Here is an 18,378-nt window from a genome sequence, read left to right on the forward strand (position 1 = left end):
AGGCAGGTTCAGATTCAAGAGCTGGTGACAGGACAGGGTTGATAGTGGTGGCAACCATCTTGTCATCTGTCACTTCTGATGTAAACCCTCTCGGTTTGATGTCAACCCTATGTTATGCTAAACACCACAACCAAAGAGTAGAATTATGGTGCCTTTATTCTGTGTATCTAAAAGGTGTTTTCAAAGCTCTTTCCTGGCATAAAGATCAAGTGGCACACAACGTATTCAGTAGAGCTGGTCCAGAAACAGCTTTCATCCCTGGAAAGCTTAAACATTTAAAAAATAGTTTCTCCTTTGGTCCACAGAGGTAGAAATTTACGGAGAGAAAACGCTTTCTGAAAGCCTTCAAATTAGAGATGCTGAATTCTTTTGATCAGAAATTACATCTTTCATTCTGACAAAGGACAAGTAAAGGGTTGACACTTCAAATCTTCTCAAATACAAGACTGAAAAACTGTACTTTCAAACTCTTCTGAGAATTGGCTCTAGTTTTAATGCAAGACTGTTACTTCTATCCAGACTTCAACCTAAATTTCAGTTCTTAAAAATACCCAAGTTCCTGATGTTTTAATGTAATTCATGTGAAAATTCAGAAACAATTTAGGATCAAGATTAAGACTGTTGCCGAGAAGAAGTAGAAAGCCTTTAATTGTCCCTTCCAACCCAAACTGTTCTATGATTCTAAGATCTTTCTATTATTGGTGGGTTCTTTTTGTTTATGCTCTGTGAAATGGATTGGGGGAACAAGGGGACTTTTTTGGTATATGCTGTAATGATGATTATAGAGAGACAACTAGAGATTCCCTGTGGATTAAGTTCTGGGTTAACCGTGTGTTTTCATAATATCATTTCTAACTTAATTACTCCAGAATTGCCACTTATTTACTATAGCTAATAATATCAGATCCGGAAAAGTTGTTTGATAATTCCAGGGGTTAGAATTCTTTTTTTTCAGAGCTGCAGTGTGATTTTAAAAGTTCATAGGAGCCCCTGAGCTAGAATACCAATAACAAGACAAAGATTATCTGATATTCCTGAAAATGCCTGCATTGTTCACAAATAGGGATAAAAATCTCTTCCTGGAGTGAGATAGAAAACTGCCAGATCCTGTGCTGTAAATCTAAGTAAGCTGTGGAAGATAACAGGAAAGGAAAAAGAAACAAAGGTGAAAATCTGACCCTTGCAGCCTGGAGAGCCTGAATTGGTCAGTGTGCTGCAGCCCAGTGTCATGAAAACAAACCTCGCCACTGTCTCCAGTCTCCACACCAGAAAAGTTGCAGGCAAGAATGGCAATTGCAATTGTTCTAACTGTTGTCTGATCTTATCTGTTAGCTTTGCTACAACACTACATTCAAAATCCAACCTAATACAGAAAAGCCTCATTATTACAGTTTAAAATTTAATGTAGAAAGTGTATGTGTGTGAGAGTGGAAGGGTGTAATGAGCAGCCAGAGTCCCGAGGCTTTCTGCAGAAGGGCTGTGCTGATTATTGTGGGTATTTACTCCTCTCTTTTAGCTCGTAGGTGCATGGTATTGATAGCCATTTCTTCCTTAGTCTTAGGCTGCTGTTTGGACTATTTTTCACACTTAATCACTCTACTTCCATGCTATCTTTTAATTGTTATCTCTAAATCTGCTCTTCCCAGAACAATAGTTGCTCCTCCATCCCAGTGTGGGCAGAATGGTCCAGCAGCTGTCTGGGGTCAAGCCACGACACTGGGTAGTTGCAAGCCCTGCCTGGCTAATGCTTTAGGACCTCTATGTTATTACTACCACCTTTATTGGCTGTCCATGTTCTTCATTGCTACTTCATAGTGCCTTTTGCTCACAAGCAGAAGTGTATGCCATGCAAACATACCTGCCCCCAGCCTCTGTGAAGATAGAATGAAACGGCCATGGCACAATCTACAGCAATTCTACCCCTCAAGGGATCCAGCAGGCCCCTTTCTCCCATGTCTTAGCCTGTCTAGCCAGGCTGGAAAGTACAGTTGGTGCAGAAACTGCTGCACCCTATGTCTCCTTACCAGGTTGTTGGCTTTGCCCTGTATGTAGGCAGCACTGGTCATCGACTGCAGGGACACAGGCAGCCCAGAGAGCTTTACACCGAGTTATTCCTGTCCCCTTTGGGCAGCAGTAGTTCTGTCTCTGCTAGAGGTGCCCCCTTTCTCAAGGATGAGGGGCTGGGATGACAACAGGCTGTCATGTACCCAGTCAGACTAAGCTGCTATACTGTGGGGACTGGGTGCAGGAAAACCTGAGGAACATTCTATATTGCCAGTGGCTCTTCACAAGGGAAAGGGAACCATGCTCTGAGTTTAGCAGAAATCCAGAGGTTGTTGATCGCAGACAGACAGCTAACACTGTATATAACTGTGTAGAGTTATTTGGGTTGTTCTTACTTGTTCAAATAGAGTCATATGTTTTGCATTGTAGTCTTGGTGCCGAAACAACCGGGTTCAAGTTGCAAAAGCCTTTTGATGTCAGAGCAAGATGACAGCCCAAGTGCTACCAGCACTCTATTTCAGCTGTGTTGCTACCTGAAAATGGCTTCAGACCAGGAGATATTTAGAGGGGTCTGAATAAAATAAACTGAGCGTTGAGATGTTTGTATTAAAGGGGGTAAATTAGGCAGCCAGGGGAAAGGAGCTGCTCACCCGATATATTGTTAGTAATAAACCTACTGAGTATTGTGTATTGCAGATAGCAAAGTGCAACTGCAAGGCTTGCCAGCAGGAGTGGCAAGGGAAGCAGAGCTATGCTCCTGTTTGGAGCAAAGGTGGAACCTCAAGGATTGCATGGTCATCCGCTGAGAATGTCTGTACACCAACAAGCTTCTTTGCTTTCCCTGCTTCACGTCCAGTTACTTTGCACACTGGAGGACACTGTGGTAAGTAACACAGCACGGTGCCTCTTACTTCTTAGCAAGTCTTGCACAGGAAGCCTTAGGAAAGCAGATTACTGATGGCACAGAGGTGGGGAAAGGTGCAAATGACAGCAGTCTATGTAGAAAAAACGATTTGTTACTGCTCTAAAGTGAGAATAAAACAGAAATAAGCAACAGTTGGTTTCCTTGTTGCTAGAATATCCTAAAATAAACTCACATTAGGACAAGCCCAGACAATTCCTGAGACCCTGTGCTGTTACCTCAATATAAGGTCTTCAGCCTCTAAGTCACAATAAGAAAAATCAAATTTATTGGGTGTTACAACAAATCTTAGTGTCATGGGGGGTGAAAAATCCCCTGTGATGTAAGTGTACTGTTCAGTGTCAATATTGCTCTCTAACAGGAGCATGTCTGTAATCTAGTCAAACAGGCTTAGTGTTTCTTTTATGTTAACTTAGTGAGGCCTCCTTATTTCTGCTCATAAAAATCTTTCAAGCTAGAACATAAAAGTGTCTTCTATGTTTGCACACCCCATTAGCAATTGCCTTATTACACCCACTCATCTATTCCTTTTCTTCTAATACTGACTGCAATGCAGATTACATGACCAGAAAATGAATGTCTTGCCAAAGCTTAGGTGCACGTCAAAATTGCCTTCTGAACCACCACAGACTTCAAATTCTATCAAATCCCTCTTCTTGTATACTGTGAGCACTGCCAATCACAGAACTAATCCATTTTCACAAACAATTCTTACACTGAATGGCAAAATGACATCACAGGAACTGTCAGTGTAAGAGATTTGTGCAATACAAAGAGAAGCAAGTACTTGGTGCGTTCTGCTGGGCCCAGCTTTAACTGCATTCACACAACAAAGCCAGTCCAGAGATTTGAGGAATAATAAGGTTTGAAGTGCTGTCGCCTTCATGGCTGGAAGGTTGGCTAGGGAAACCTCAGCATTTGACATCAGGCAGGAGGCTGGTTGGATGAACCATGTGAGTTGATTAATGAAAAACAGAATATCTGTTTCATTAACAAGTAATGACATTTCTAAAGATCCCTGGTCATTGCCATGAGCCAGTATAAACATATGGTAACCTTCAAACTATCAATATTTGAGGAAAGAGTGGGTGAAAGCCAATGTGGCTGTGCTCAGGGCTGTGCTGCCTGAAGACAGTATGTTTAAAATGCTTCTGTCAGGTTATGTAAAGTGTAGTGATGGTGGTGCTGGTGCAGGAAAAATGGTGTTCAGTAAAAAGGAATTGAGATTTGGTCCAACACCTCTGTCCATCTGACTTCCCCATGCCTGCTTGCCAGGAGGCAGAGACCTGGGGCATCAGAGTTGTCAAGAAATTCCCCCACTTACACATCCTTGACAGATCAAGAGAGCATCAGCATAAAGCGATTACAGCAAACTGAAAGAAAAACCCTGACAGTGAGTCAACAACAGTTGGGAGTGGGGGTGGAGGAAATCCAAGTTATAAAAGTGTAGCAAGGGGGTGGCATGGGGTTGCCTGCAGCTATTACAAATAGCAAATGATGATAGGACTGGAAAGCTGTTTTGGGTACTAATGTGACTGGGCTTGAATGCTTGGAATAACCCTAAGCGAGTGTCTCAGAATGGTTTCTCAAGACCCTGCTCTGTAAATATAACTTAAAACTGCTCAGAGGAACCTCCTAGTTGACTCTGAAAACTGTTGATGTTCTTCCATGTCTTTATTGGAAAAATAAAGACATTCTTTATTGGAATTGTGTAAACAGCTTTACACAAGGCCAGGTTTTATGTTTACAACAGTACTGCACAAAAAACTTCTTTTCATAATCCCGTGGCTAAATTCCCAATTCAACAAAACAGTTATACTCTGAAGTGTTTGGCCAAGTCTCAACTTAAACTGGGCTGGAAGGGCATGAGTCCAAAGCAGTTAAGAAGTCCATCATGCGTTTGGGCTCAGGGGACTGAATGTCTCATTGATGGATTGATTGATTATTGTATGACTGATAAACCAAAAATACGGCTGAGCTGAGTCCATGCTTCCCTGTTGAATCATGAAGGATTATTCAGTCTACCTTTCTTACAGTTACCTTCTTTGAATGCACTTCATCTGCTGGAGTGTGAAAAAAAGATTTATTAACTGGCTTCATGGCAAAAGCCACACCTTGATTACTCATGGCAGGGACCCAATTAAAGAGAAGTTGATTAGTAGTTATGAGTCCCTCCCAGCTTGAGATATGCTGCAATTGCAGCCACAGTAGTCTAAGTTTTATAGTGACGAAGAAACCATCCTAGAAGGGACCTACAGGCCCTGCATATTACATATGATGAAACCAGAGAATGTTCTAATTCTTCCTGTTTCTGCTCAAACTGCCAAAGATTTTGTCTGTGAGACATGTAACGGAAACACTTTTCTTAAGTTTCCTTTGTCTGTGTTACCTTGAAAGTCTAGCATCACTGATGACAAACAGAAGCAAAATGGCATTTGCATTAGTAAGAGATTTAATTACATTTTTTCTGATGTCTGAAGGCAATATCTTAAATTACTTTGCCCAGGGGGCTTTCTTCCCCTCATGTCTCTTTGCTGTCTTTTTTTCTACAAGATTTGCCTTGATAAACTAGTACATTTGCTGCTTGGAAGCCCATTGACTCCTGCTGCTCGTTCTCCTGACATAAAATTGAAATAGAGATTTTGCTTTAGTGTGATAAACATCAGGCATGTCCTCTCTCACCAGCTTTCCCCCACTGCAGCTCTGTTGATTTACACCTCGGTAGTTACCTTAATTTAGAGCATGAGAGAAGCTTTTGAAACTACAGATTAAAATCTGGACTTGCTTGACTTGTCCATTCTGTCTGAATAGCTGTTTTCAGTTGCATATAGTTTTCTGCAAGGTCATTTCAGTTCAGGCTTTCTGAAAACCAGCAAAAACTCTGAAACTCTGGCAGTACTTGTGTAGCAGTCAAAGACAGCATTGTTGCTTCAATTAAAAAAGCACAGACCCCAGTGGCCTTTACCAATGACTTCTCTGTCCTGTTCTTGGGGTACCCATGGAATGGCACTATAAATCAAAAGGTGACTGCACTTTGTTATTGCTACAGAACCTACCAGGCAAAATTCTCAGTGAAAGACTTCATGTAAAGCATTGCTGTTCTTTATCCATGAAGCTACAACAGTAGCTTTGCTGGGAAGTCTCTAATAGTGGTTTGTCAGCTAGAGCTGGCCAGACTGCAAGAGCTGTATATTCTCATCTGCATTTTATTTTGATCATGGTAGTAGCTCAACAGAAGCTGTATCAATGATAGTTGCAGCTGCATTCCAGTGGCAACAATTTGGCACTCAGATAAAAAGGTCACTTGGGCCAGCAAACCTGAGAGTTGTGTAGGTATTTGTAGCAGTTACATCCAGTCTAATAAATTATACACATCCAGGACTTTCCCTGGATACTGAGGCCAACTGGCATGGAGTGGCCTAATTCTGTGACTGTAAATACTGCTGGACGACAAAACAGCACGGCTTGTACAGTCTGCCTATTGGGAACACTTCCAGCAATGCCTTCGTCACTGAACCAGGTGTAGGGATGGTTGGTATCTCAGTGCAGTTTGCAAGCAAGGTGTACATAGGAATGTCCTCCCCTCAGGTCAGAAAGATCCTGCCTGTGTCCCACTTACCTCATCACAACTGACCTGCATGGTCTGATTATGGAACCTTTGCAGAGGGCTACTGATGCGTCCACTGCAGACTTGAAAACAGTGCTCTCAAATGTTTGTGATTACTGAATTACTGCTATTTCTTGAGATGAAAAATCTGTGCTCATTTTGAGAAATGATACACTGTGAATTGTTTTCTCAGCTTAGTTAAAATTTTAAAACAAGAAAGAAAAAGCATGATGTGATGTAACTGACATAAATGCATACTGAGAACTGAATGGTGTTTCCCAAAATATATCGTGCTTGAACAAAGAACAAAGAGTAGGGAGGATGCTAGGAACCAGGCTCTGGAATATCTTGCTTTCTTCTGCAGTTGGCATTATTCCCCCTTTGTGTGACAAAACCTCCTGTCTGTATGAGCTAGCGAATGAGAGATCCACTCCCCCTGCCATCTGCTCTCCTGCGTGAATGATTAGGAGGAGGAAACAGGACCAGTTTGGGAAGAGAGGGAAACAGAGAGCAGGCTAATGTGGGGAGAAAAATATCCCATCAAAACTAGCAGCAGGCTGGGAGGAGGGAGAAGGGGGGGGAGATGGATTTCCAGCCTTAGGCAAGTGCAGCCTGCAGTGAATGATGCTGTTCACAAAACAACCTGCAGTGCTTTGAGTGGGAGAGCTGCGAGGGAAGGGAGCAGCATTTCAGTTCCAGGAAACGCTGTCCTCACAAACACGCTTGGGTGAGCACTGCCGAGGATGATGGAGTTCTTAAGGCTGTCTCTGCAGCTTGTGATTTGTGTTGTGTGATCATTAAGATGTTCTGCACTGCCCAAGCAGCAGGAGAGGAGATGTGATCGCCTTCAGAGCAAACCTGCTCCCTGTTTGTATCTTCTGAGTATCTCAGTCTTGCATTCAGTTGATCCATTTCTTTCTGCCGTTAACAGTCTCGTGTCGTTCTTTATTTCTCAGAGCAAGAGATTTGTACTCCACGTTACCATGCGGGATATCCAGAAACAAGTGCCAAAGACATCCTTCACAACATGACTCTATCTAATGTTGACTCTTCATACAGAGGGCAATGTTAGTAGCATTGCAGGACGTGAGAGCTTCCACCTGTAGCTCTGGTTTATGTTATGTGGGTTCACAATCTTTATCACCCACAACTCTTAATGTAAAGCCGTGGTTCTTTTGAGGAAATCTAGAAGCACAGACATACAAGTAAGAACACAAATATTCATCTCGTGTGTCCAGTGAAAAGATTTGCAGACCACCTTACAGGTAACTAAAGCAGTCAATCGCTATCCCAACACTCAGTATTGTGGCTTTTTCCCAGTGAACCTTTAAATGAAAATGTGAAAAGTAGCACTGAGTGACTTCTTCCTGGTCATCAACCAGGACACAGCACCAGTATGGCTACAAAGACTTGTGACTGCCATCATATGCAGTACATCATATGCAAAGTACATACCATGCAATACTGTTTTCTGGTCTCAGAACTGCAGCAACAGGCAGTAAATGCAAGACCGAAAATGTTGAGCTCTGGGCAAGATTGTTGTTATCCCCTGTTTAGGTGGAGACTTTTGATTTAATTGGAGAAAACAGTGATGAACACTGGGATGCTTGGATGTGTAGGATGCAGTTCTCAGCTGCTTTGCCTCTGGGAGGTATTCCAATATGCACTGCAAGAGAAGAACCTCAATTCCACTTGTGCATACACAAGCATACAAATGCTTGTATTCTCTTTTCATTCTGTAGTAATGACATTTTCACCACTTCCTTCAGTTGTGTACCTTCTGTATTTAAACACACATACCTCCTGCTCACACATGCACACACATTTTTGCAACGTACCATTTGAAAGCCTTGTTTCAGAGGGCAAGGTACTAGGCTTTTTGTGTATTTTTTTAATTCACTCCCCTTTATGGCAAGTCTCCAACTACCTTTTTGATGTGTGATATACCTGTCTCAGAACAAGATGTGCAATTCTGTATACCTATCCACTCACTCTTGTTAGCCGTGGTTATTCAACTTTGCTTTTACTCCCTTTGTATAAGGTTGGAATAGGTTTCTTTATCAAAAGGAAAGTCTTCTAGAAGTTCCCTCAGTATAATTCCTTTCTTCTGCAATAACAAACTCCAGCTGCATTTCTTACATTTTTGTTTGGTACTAATGGACCCATTTTGGCTGCATGTTTTATCTTCTCTCACCTTTACCTCACCCTTGTGGTTTCTGCTGATTGTTTGAACTTTTATTTCATGCAGTAATTAATGTGTTGTAATAAAATTAATTCTTGGCTTTCTTTCTTCCTTCATTAATGCAGGAAATGCTTTGTAGTTCAAAGGGGTTATGTGTCTGCCAGATTTCACACAACTCATTAAAAAGGAACTTTAAATACTGCAAACAAATCCACCCTCAACTCCAACAACATGGAAGGGAATATGGGAAAGCATAGTGGTTCTACTTGCATATGAATCTCTCCCTTTTGCACAGGTAAGCTTATTTTTTCCTAACTGACATTCCTGATACTTGACTTTTTCTTTATTTCTAACTTGTGATTTACGTATTAGAACCAGAGAGCTTCAATTCAGAGTGAGGGCTGCTCTGCCCTCACTTTCATAATTTCTAAAAAAAAAAGAAAGAGAAAAAAGGTATTGTATTTTTTCTCTCTTCTTCATTGAAGCAGAAGATGTTTTGTTTTGGTTTTCTCCTTCTTAGAACTGGCAATCCATAATCTGGGACAGTATCTATCTGTTTAGTGACCACAGTGAACTTCCTTGTATTGTAGTGGTTTGAAAGCCTGAAGGACTTAAAGACATGTCATAATTCATTAAAATGTAGAGGCTTCATCAACCCACAGTCTTACTGTTGATCCTTTTAACTTTTGCTACAGTAAAGAATCCTTGTGTGTTTTCCTTCTCTCTTTAATTAGAGCAGACAGAAGACTTCTCTGAGGTTCTGTGTCTGTTGAATTTCACACATTGCTTTATTTGAGTAAACAGACCTCACAAATATGTATGGAGAAGAAGTCCCAACACATATAAATTGTTGCAGCTCTTTTCTGAAAATATAAACCTCTCTGAGTGTTTTACTGGTAGTGCTTACCATGTAGTTGCACTGGGAGTATATTGCAAAGTGGTTTTAAACTTCTGCTCTAAGTCCTATGTGGAATAACAGAACAGGCAGTGATTGCCTGGCAATGTACACAAAGAAAGGGCAGGTGCTATAGCTACAACATTTGGGGTTCTTGGTGTTGTATTTCCTTCTCTGTGGGGTCTCTTAGAACCTACTGACTGGAGAAGATAAAAGAAGCTTATGTGGAAAACAGCATTTGACTGAGATGTCTAAGGACATCTGGCAAAGAGTCCTGGATCTGGAAGGTATAGAAACCTTGAATCTGTCCAGATACACTCAATCAAAAAACATAAGAAACTGGAGAGAGAATTATATTTTAAATATAAATTTAAAACTCATGAATATGAAAAGACATCCATCTTTTTGTCATTGTGTCATTTAGGTAGGAGGTCATCTAGGCAGCAGCAGAAGTAGAAGCAGTTAAGAAATAGGGAAGAACTCATGGTAGAGACCTGTGCAAAGTCTGTCTGTGCTGTAGACAGGGAAGTGTTCTCCTGTTCAGGAGGTGGGATTACTGTGTGGTTTTGCTTAAGTGTACTTGTGGGGTAGTACTGGTGAAAACCAGCGAAAATTTATGAGGTATCATTACCCCTCACTTAAATGCTTTATAGACATAACATATAGCCCATTTTTTTACTACTAAGGTTGTAGACAGTCTTAATCTGTGCCACAGTCCCTAAAGCCAGAGCTGCTGCCTTATGAGAACATGGAATTGTACTTGCATGGCACAGAGCACCATGCTGTGGATACCAGGACTGGGGCTACAGCAGCGGCGTCAGCTGGACCAGGAACACCTGAGCTAAGGGGGCTGACCCTGTCCCTCACACAACAAGGCAGCTGGAATAGTGTATAGACTTGAAGGTACCCTCACATGGAGTTTGGTGCTTCAAAGACCTAGCCTAAGAAATGTTAGGGATTACTCTGATTTATGCAATCCCAGAAAAATTATCCTCAAAGAAGAACAGGTCAGTTTCAAAATTACTGTGGAGGTACATTTTTGTATAATACTCCAGAGGAGATACCAAAGGTACTGAGTGGAAACAGTGGTCAATGCCTGCACTGGCTGTGCCATTTGGTCCTAGCAATTCTGTCAGGTGCTGTAGCATACATCCAGCTTTCTCAAATTCATTCCAGCCTTCTGCTGCTGTCTCCTTCCCTTTTAACATGCTTAGAGAAAGGCATTTAGCCATCAGTGTTAAGGAACATATTCATATTTTGACCCTCTTTATCACTCAGTGGGTAATTCTAAATTAAAACATGACTTTTCTGTTAACATTTTATGTGGTTTAATTTTAAAGCCTTAAGAGCACTTGATTCCCGTACCCCTGCTAAGTGAGATGTATTTAAATATGTTTCTTGCCCACTGCAGACTCCTATTTGAAACATTTCTCTAGGATATCTGCATTCATGAAAGAATTTATTCCTTCACCTTTCTTCCACACAGAACAAGACTTCAGCCACTTCAAGCAAGAGAAACCTGCATGGCTATACCAGATTCCTTCCACATTACCTACTTGTCACTCTACTTGTTCACCGCTCCCCTCCCTTCACAATTTCCTTTCCTACCCCCTTGTATACTCCCTCCTCATTCCTCTTGCCTCAGCCTGTCCATTGCAATGCCCTGTGTTTTGTGATAATGTCAAATATGCCGCTGTCCAGAGCCCAGCTAGGCCACACTGGCTCATGTTGCTGCAGAAGAGTATGTAGTTGAAATCTTTGTGTCACGCAGCAAAATGCATCCATCCATCCTGCCAATCCATTTCTTTCAAGGAAATAATTTCATACCATACTTACTTATTTTAAGGTCTTCCTCTCTACAGCCAGTAAAAGGATAGACCATTTTAAAAAACAGCAGGGTTTAGTTGCCCGTACTCATAATCCATCCATACCTTTCTCGTAGTATTTTTAACCTTGATGTTAAAAAGCTGAAATGAACCTTAATCAGAACATCTGTTTTGTTTTCTAATACATTTAAGAGGTTTTTTAATGGAGAAAATGGGTAATTCAGAAAAAAATTCCTAAATCCTAGTTTCCTTTTTTTAATAACTGTAACTTTAGTTTTCTACTCCCAAAACCAAAGTATTATTGAGATTTTGTAACAGAGTGCTGCTTTAGACTTCAAACCTCAGCTAAAAAGACAGCAAGCCAAAATGTGAGCTTGTATGTGCCAGGAAAAAAAGCAAAGCCAAGTAAACCAACAAAAACAACAAAAAAAAAATAACTACCTGTATTGCACTGCTAGAGAACTGAAGGAGAAACCTCCTCTTATGCTGATATGAGGGATAAACTTGAAGGCTGGATGCAGCTGTTTATGAAAAGGCTCGAACAAGAACTGTAGGACCCAGGATAGGACCTTTGCAGTTGTGAAATTATGACATTGCTAGTAAAACTCAACCTTGGTTCAGGTGTACGGGGGAAGAAAAATCACTTTTCCTTTCCACTGGAGCAATATGTGGGTCTAGTTATGACTAGATCACTTAGATCAGTAATAATTAATTTTCTTTGGGCTATACAGAAATAGTAAGTGGCTACTTTGAAGGTCAGGGAGGGAAGAAGAGTTATTGGGAAAACTGTGAAAATTTCCAAGATATTTGGGATATAGGGGTGAGAAGATATGGTCCTAAACCATGACTTCAGAGTCTGCAGTGAATGCTGTTAGGTCGAATACCCTCAGGGTACAACCTTTATTGTTTTAGGCAGAACAATAGAAATGGAAAACTTTGCTTAGAAAAGACGGCTTTCCTGCCATGATATATGGAGGTGGGGTATAAACCAGATTTTTTTGTGTCATAATATGTCTCAAAAATGTGCCTGAAATACTGAAAAGCATTGAGAATTCAGTGTGATTACAGGAAACAAAAAGTAATATTAAAGTTTCTGAAAGAATATCTTCTCTTCCTTGTTAGATTCAGTCCTAGACAAGATAAGACTTTGCAAATGAAACTTGTTTTGAAAGTAAAGTCGTGGGTATGTCTAATCTTCCAGGTATTTTTTTTACCTGACTTTATACATGTGTTCAGTTGATGCCACCATTTCTTAACCTAAATTGTATTTTGAATTACTGATGATGTAATTTCAGGATGTAGGTATTCTTTTTTGCAGCTCAAACCATCAGAGCCCAGAGGGGGTTTGTTCATATACTTGAGGTTTATCCCTCAGTCATAAACCTTGTTATAAACCTTCTAGCTAGGAAGATAGGTAGACTTGGGAGAATGAGACAGCCTCTCCCACGCCAAGGGGCTGCATGGAATCCAGTACAGTTCTTTCCATTTCACTGTCTAGTGGCTGATTTCACTTACTCCTCATCCTGAAGTCCCTGAGCTTTTATAAGCAAGCACATTTCTGGTCAAAAATGTTGGATTTCTCTTGCATTAACCCCACGGGGCACAGTGCTAAGTCAGTGCTGTAAAGGTGGTCAGTTACAGCAGTGATCCTCAGAGAGAGTGCAACAACCGTATGGGGTATCTGGGATTGGGAAATCTCCTGCTGTACAAGCTGATAACTCCTATCTTGAGCTCTTTAGACTATTGATCTGAGGGATTGATGGAGAGCAGATGAGCCACAGAAAACAATCAGAAGCAAGCTTAGAGTCTCTGAAGGCATTTATTTTGGTTATTATGGATATACATCACTTGCCCCATTGCAAAGTAATGTTTCACAGTGAGATGTTGCCTCCAAAGCTAAGGCCACTTTGCCCTTGAGCATTTCCTAGGAAAAATAAACTGAAATGAACCCATGCAGTGTCCTACAAGGTGGTTTCCTCCAGCATGCTCTCTGGTCCTTTTTGTAGTTGCCTGGCAACCAAGGGAGGGAGGAGGAGGAGGAGGCGGAGAAGAATGTGAGAGCATGGAGGCATCTGAAGAAGCAGATTTTCTGTAGCAAGCCGATTGGCCAAATCAGCTCTTGATTCTCCTGAGCTACTCAATTGCAATAGGTCATCTGCACTGGTCCTTTTTAGATGATTGTCTGCCAAAGGTAAGAATCATGGTTCTGCTTTAATTTTATATGAGTTTCACTCTAAAATGAATCCTTCGGCAGTGGCAGAACTATTCTTCTCCAGACAGAATAAGTCAGGTAAGAAAAGAGATTTGATCAGTGCAGAAAGCTGACCTGTGTTGTGTTAGCTACCCTGTGTGATTGACCAGTGCCCATTGGCTTAAAGGAAGTCAAAGAAAAGTTCAGCTCAGCTGTCCCTTCTGAACATGATGTTTAGCCTCAGATTTTGTACACAATGTTTTCCCCAATTGTCAAACGGCTACAAACTCTGGAAGATGATGTAAGTTGTTCTAATTCAAGAAAGGAAAGAAACAAAAATGTGAAAGTTTCCATCTCCAGTTAAAAATGTCCAGTGTAGGATTTGTTGTTTGGATGAAAATAATCTTAGAGGCAACAGGGATGTGAGAGAAAGAAGTCAAAGCTGTGCTCTGTGAGTTACATGTGAGAAGAGACCATACTCCTCCTTGCTACAACCTCCTTTTAAGTAGTGGTAGAGCTATAAGGTCTTCCCTGAGCATTCTTTTCTCCAGGCTAAGCAACCCCAGCTCCCTCAGCCACTCCTCACTTTTACTTACTGAAGTAAGTAAAGAATGCCAGTAGAAAAAATGTTTTTCTTTCCCTGGGTTAGGATATGATAGCTAGAAGTTCTTGAAAAGTTTATTTAAATAAGTCACTATTGTTGAAGAATTAAAAATTATTTTAATTAAGAACATGTTTGGGACACAAAAACATGTTTTCAGTGGGATGGTAATATGCTTTTCATAGAGGCCACCACACACATATGCAGTAGTAGCATTGAAGACTCAGGATAATGCCTCAGTCTGACTAGGTAAAATGCAGCTTGTCCCAAATGCAGTCCACTTCAGAAAATAGCATCCCAGATACTTCTAAAGAGCTCATTCCTGTTCTGCTATACATTGCTCTATTCTTCATCTCTCTATCACCCTGTTCTTTATTCCTCAGATTCCTCAGACTTATTTCTGTGGAACCTGACCCTTGAATGCCTCTCCTGCTGTTGCACCATCTCAGGAGCATGTTTGCCAAACTGACAGCTGTTAAAGAGGGTGTCATAAAATGAAAAACAAAACTCGCTTCAATCTCTTGTCTCTGCCATGTATTGTGGGTCCAAAATAAGTCTACTTGGTTGTGTGCAGCCTAATCTACTCCTGCTGCTACAATGTGATTAGCTAACAAGTGTTTTTTGAAAGGCTCTGGCAAAATTGCAGGGAGGGGGCATGAAAAGAAATAACCAGTCTCATTTGCAAGTAGATAACAAATTAAAGCCTTGTTTTATGTTCAGTTACAATCAACCTGATGTTGGACACTATTAGCAAGCTATAAATACGGTACTCAGACAGGAGGAGAAAAACTACAGCAAAAGATCAACATTTACAACTCAAGGTATTGAAACATTGCCACAACATCCCAAGTAAAGCAGACTGACAATCAATCTTGGGACTTGAAAGATGAACAGGACAACAGATATAAGAGTTTTAGTTATGAGACTACTTCTATCTTGAAAATGCATAGTTTTTATTAGCAGGGGTTTTTTCATCATTTCTTGAACTTTTGGATCCCTATCATATGTATCCTTTTGCCTTGGCAAGTATCCTACTTGGAATACAACACTCACAACAATACAATCATTTATCTCTCCTTAAGTTTCTCAATTGCTTCTTGTTTTCATTACTAACCACAGTTCCTCTCACTTGGGGATGCAGAGGGAGGGGGAGAAACTTTCACAGTTTATTCCATTTGCCTGGGTGCTTAATTTTCCCTAATTTTGGATATGCTCCCACTTATTGTTCCTACCATCCAAAAGGGTTTTATGCTTTCATTTCAAAGGAGAACACCAAAGCTTCCACTGGCAATAAATTATCTGATCAAAAATAATTATGAGGAAGGAGAGATCTTCTATGAAATCTACAAAACTTTCTGGAATTTTTCCAAAGAAACATTCTTTGTTTTCAGCCAAAAATACCTCAGCTAATGCAATTGAGAACCAAAAGACTTGACTGAGAAATTTCTATTAAAATAGAGATTTTCTTAGAAGGCTTTCAACAGAAAAGATGTTCAGCTAAAAAAAAAAAAAAATCACACAAAAAACCAGCTCTGATGCAAAATATTCAACAATCCTACCAAGGGTTTGATTCCTGCAGAACTGTAGTAGCCTGTCTTCCATTTGCTTGGTTTGTCAGCTTCTTCTGACACCACTGATCCCACCTTTTGTGTTGCCATTTTTTTCTCTTATTTGCTTTAATTCATTTCTTGTGGTTGACAGAAGACTTTGCTCAGCTTATTCCAACTTCCAGAGGGTTTCTACCAGCAGTGGCTAGGGCTCTGCTTCCTTCTCTCCCTCTACCCTGTGGAAATTGTCATTCATCTTTACTGTAGCACAGAGTCAGGATCTACCTCTCTATTCAGTGCCTGCCTACAGTGAAGCCCCTGCCACTTCTGCCCTGCCTCATGTGTGTTCATGTACTGGTGCTGCCATCTCTGTGACTGCTCTGTGGACCTCTCAGCTGAGCAGCTCTCACCAGAGTGAAATTCATGTTAGAGCTGGCAGAGCTGGTTTGTGCCTTCTTTAGCCAAGCTCTACTCCTGATTATTAAAGCCTTTGTTAGGGAGGCTTTGATGCTAGGAATTAACTTGAAAGGGATTTGATAACCAAGGGCCGTATTCATGATGTGAAGATCTCCACTGAAGAGCTCTCCCCCCTCCCCAGCATCTTCAGAATTTTGAGCAGATTCTCAAGTTGTCATGGCAACAGCCTAATTTGCTCTCTTTTTGTGGTTTAAGTAAGCATCATGTAAAAGCTCCTCAATAAATGATGCTAAAACATCCTGAGCTTTGGTAGTGACATTGGGCAACTTGCCACACGGCTTAATTTAATTGCTCTGAAGCTATCACCAAGTGCATAATTCAGGGTTTCCTTTAACACAAAAGCTCTTAAAAGTTTAGATGGCTGCAAGGGAAAGAGGAGGAGGAAAAGAGCAGCTGCCATTCTTCAGAAGTGAAGCATCTTCAGGAGCAAGAGGGCAGTTTTGTTCCTTTCTATGGCAAAGAAATACGTAACAAAGACAAAAACTTGGTCAAGGCTCTCACTTTTTCTCCCCTTGAACTTGGTGAGAAAGGCAAAAGCATCCACTGTTCCTGTGCCCTATTCTCCCAGGGAAGGCAGCATGGCTCCATCCTTTATTGGGGCTGAGTTATTTAGAGATTGAACAGTTTAGAAGATGGTAATCCCTGTGCATTGTCCCAGCTTTCTACCAGTATTTCAATGTGAAGGCAGTGCCTAAAGAAAGACATTGCCTTTAGGAAAACTTCTGATCCGTCACCAGTGGTCTGCCTTTGTAGCTTTGCTGGTTCTTGGGCTTGACTTCAACCTGGTGTCCCCACTGCCTCTAGAGGCAGATTGAGGCTACTCAGCCCACCAGGCCTGGGAGATGAGAGTTGGTGTAGGAGCTGCTTGAAGGAGTTTGGGCTTTAGTGCGGATTTGAACCTCTCTTCATTACGATAGTAGGCGCATTGGCTCTACTGAGTAAATATTAGCACAGCAGAAGCAGAGGGCAAAGGGTATTCTTGGACTCTAAGGGGCACAGGCTCCTATAAGGGAGGAAGAATAGCAGCTCACCCTGCTTATTTATTTTTTAGTTACAGGAATGATGCAGTTGTTAGTCAATACTGTGCACACAAACATGTATTAGCAATTGCTCTCAATATTGCTGTGAATGGTCATTAAAAAGATTTGGCTTCTTGGTCTGTTTAGGGCTGGGATGGGTTGTCCCACTGAGCTCCTCCACTTCCAATATTGGTCCCATAACAGTAAAACTCTTCAGGCAAATGAAGTGGCCAGAGGCTTGACTTAAATAGAAGTGACCTTGTTAAGGGAATCTTCAATGCTTTGTAACTCTTAAACAAAGCATCACCTGAGGAAAAAGAGCAGTGTTCATTTGGGGAAAGCTAATTCTTAGGAAATATATGTGTGGGTACTTGTCACTACAGGTTTCTGGTCAGAAAAAAAGAAAAGCCAGAACGGTTCAGCCATTTGGTCTGGGGGAAAATTGCTGCTTTGGTGCATTTTTTTTGATATGGGGATTCAAACTCCCACAGCAAGTATGTGAAATCATAGTCCCTGGGCAGTGTATCTATGAACCTTTCTCCTTCAGGAACCATGTGCTTGCATCCTGTGGGTGTCTGAACTGATGGACTGACAGTGCACTTGCTGAACAGAAGATATTGTGAGATACAAGGCAGATTCTCCCTTTTCCTTATGATCTGCTTGTCTCGTCACTCCTTTCTGCAGAATGGTTTCATTCTTTTCTCATAGATTGCATTCAGGGAACAGGCAAAGTGTTTGATGTGCTGCAGTATCGCTTTGCCTGGAGAGAAATCTCTGCATCCACTGAGATGGTAATGACTATTCACCAGGGATATACTGTGTTGTGGGATGGGAATGGATGTACAACAATATAAAGGGAATGCCATGGCTAAGGGGGAGGAGGACAAGAAGGATGGAATGGGAAATACAAGTGGGTAATCTAAGGTCTCCTTTTCAGGAGTGACAGACAGATTCTGGTTTCTTTATCTGCCTCTATTTGATAAAATCCTGACAGTCGGGGTGAAGTCTGTGACACCAGAGCCTGCACACCCTTGTTGTTTTACTAAATTATTCATTCCTGTTCCTGTGATAATATAGTTATAAGGAGGAGCCTAATTGAATTTACTG

General features: G+C 41.2%; 1 protein-coding gene across 2 annotated transcripts in view; it reads left to right on the top strand.

Moving 5' to 3' along the window:
• Positions 1-13,463: 13,463 nt before the first annotated feature.
• Positions 13,464-18,378, top strand: part of SYN3 (synapsin III) — a 202,623-nt gene continuing 197,708 nt past the window's right edge. The window contains exon 1 of one of the 2 annotated variants that reach the window (XM_032689324.1): positions 13,464-13,627. The gene's annotated coding sequence lies outside the window, so the exon portion shown is untranslated. Of the gene's footprint in view, positions 13,628-18,022; positions 18,063-18,378 lie in introns of those variants that run through there. The other variant, XM_032689325.1, reaches the window with a different exon arrangement.

This window comes from Chiroxiphia lanceolata, chromosome 5, assembly GCF_009829145.1.
Source record: "Chiroxiphia lanceolata isolate bChiLan1 chromosome 5, bChiLan1.pri, whole genome shotgun sequence".
In the NCBI taxonomy this organism is placed as follows: domain Eukaryota; kingdom Metazoa; phylum Chordata; class Aves; order Passeriformes; family Pipridae; genus Chiroxiphia; species Chiroxiphia lanceolata.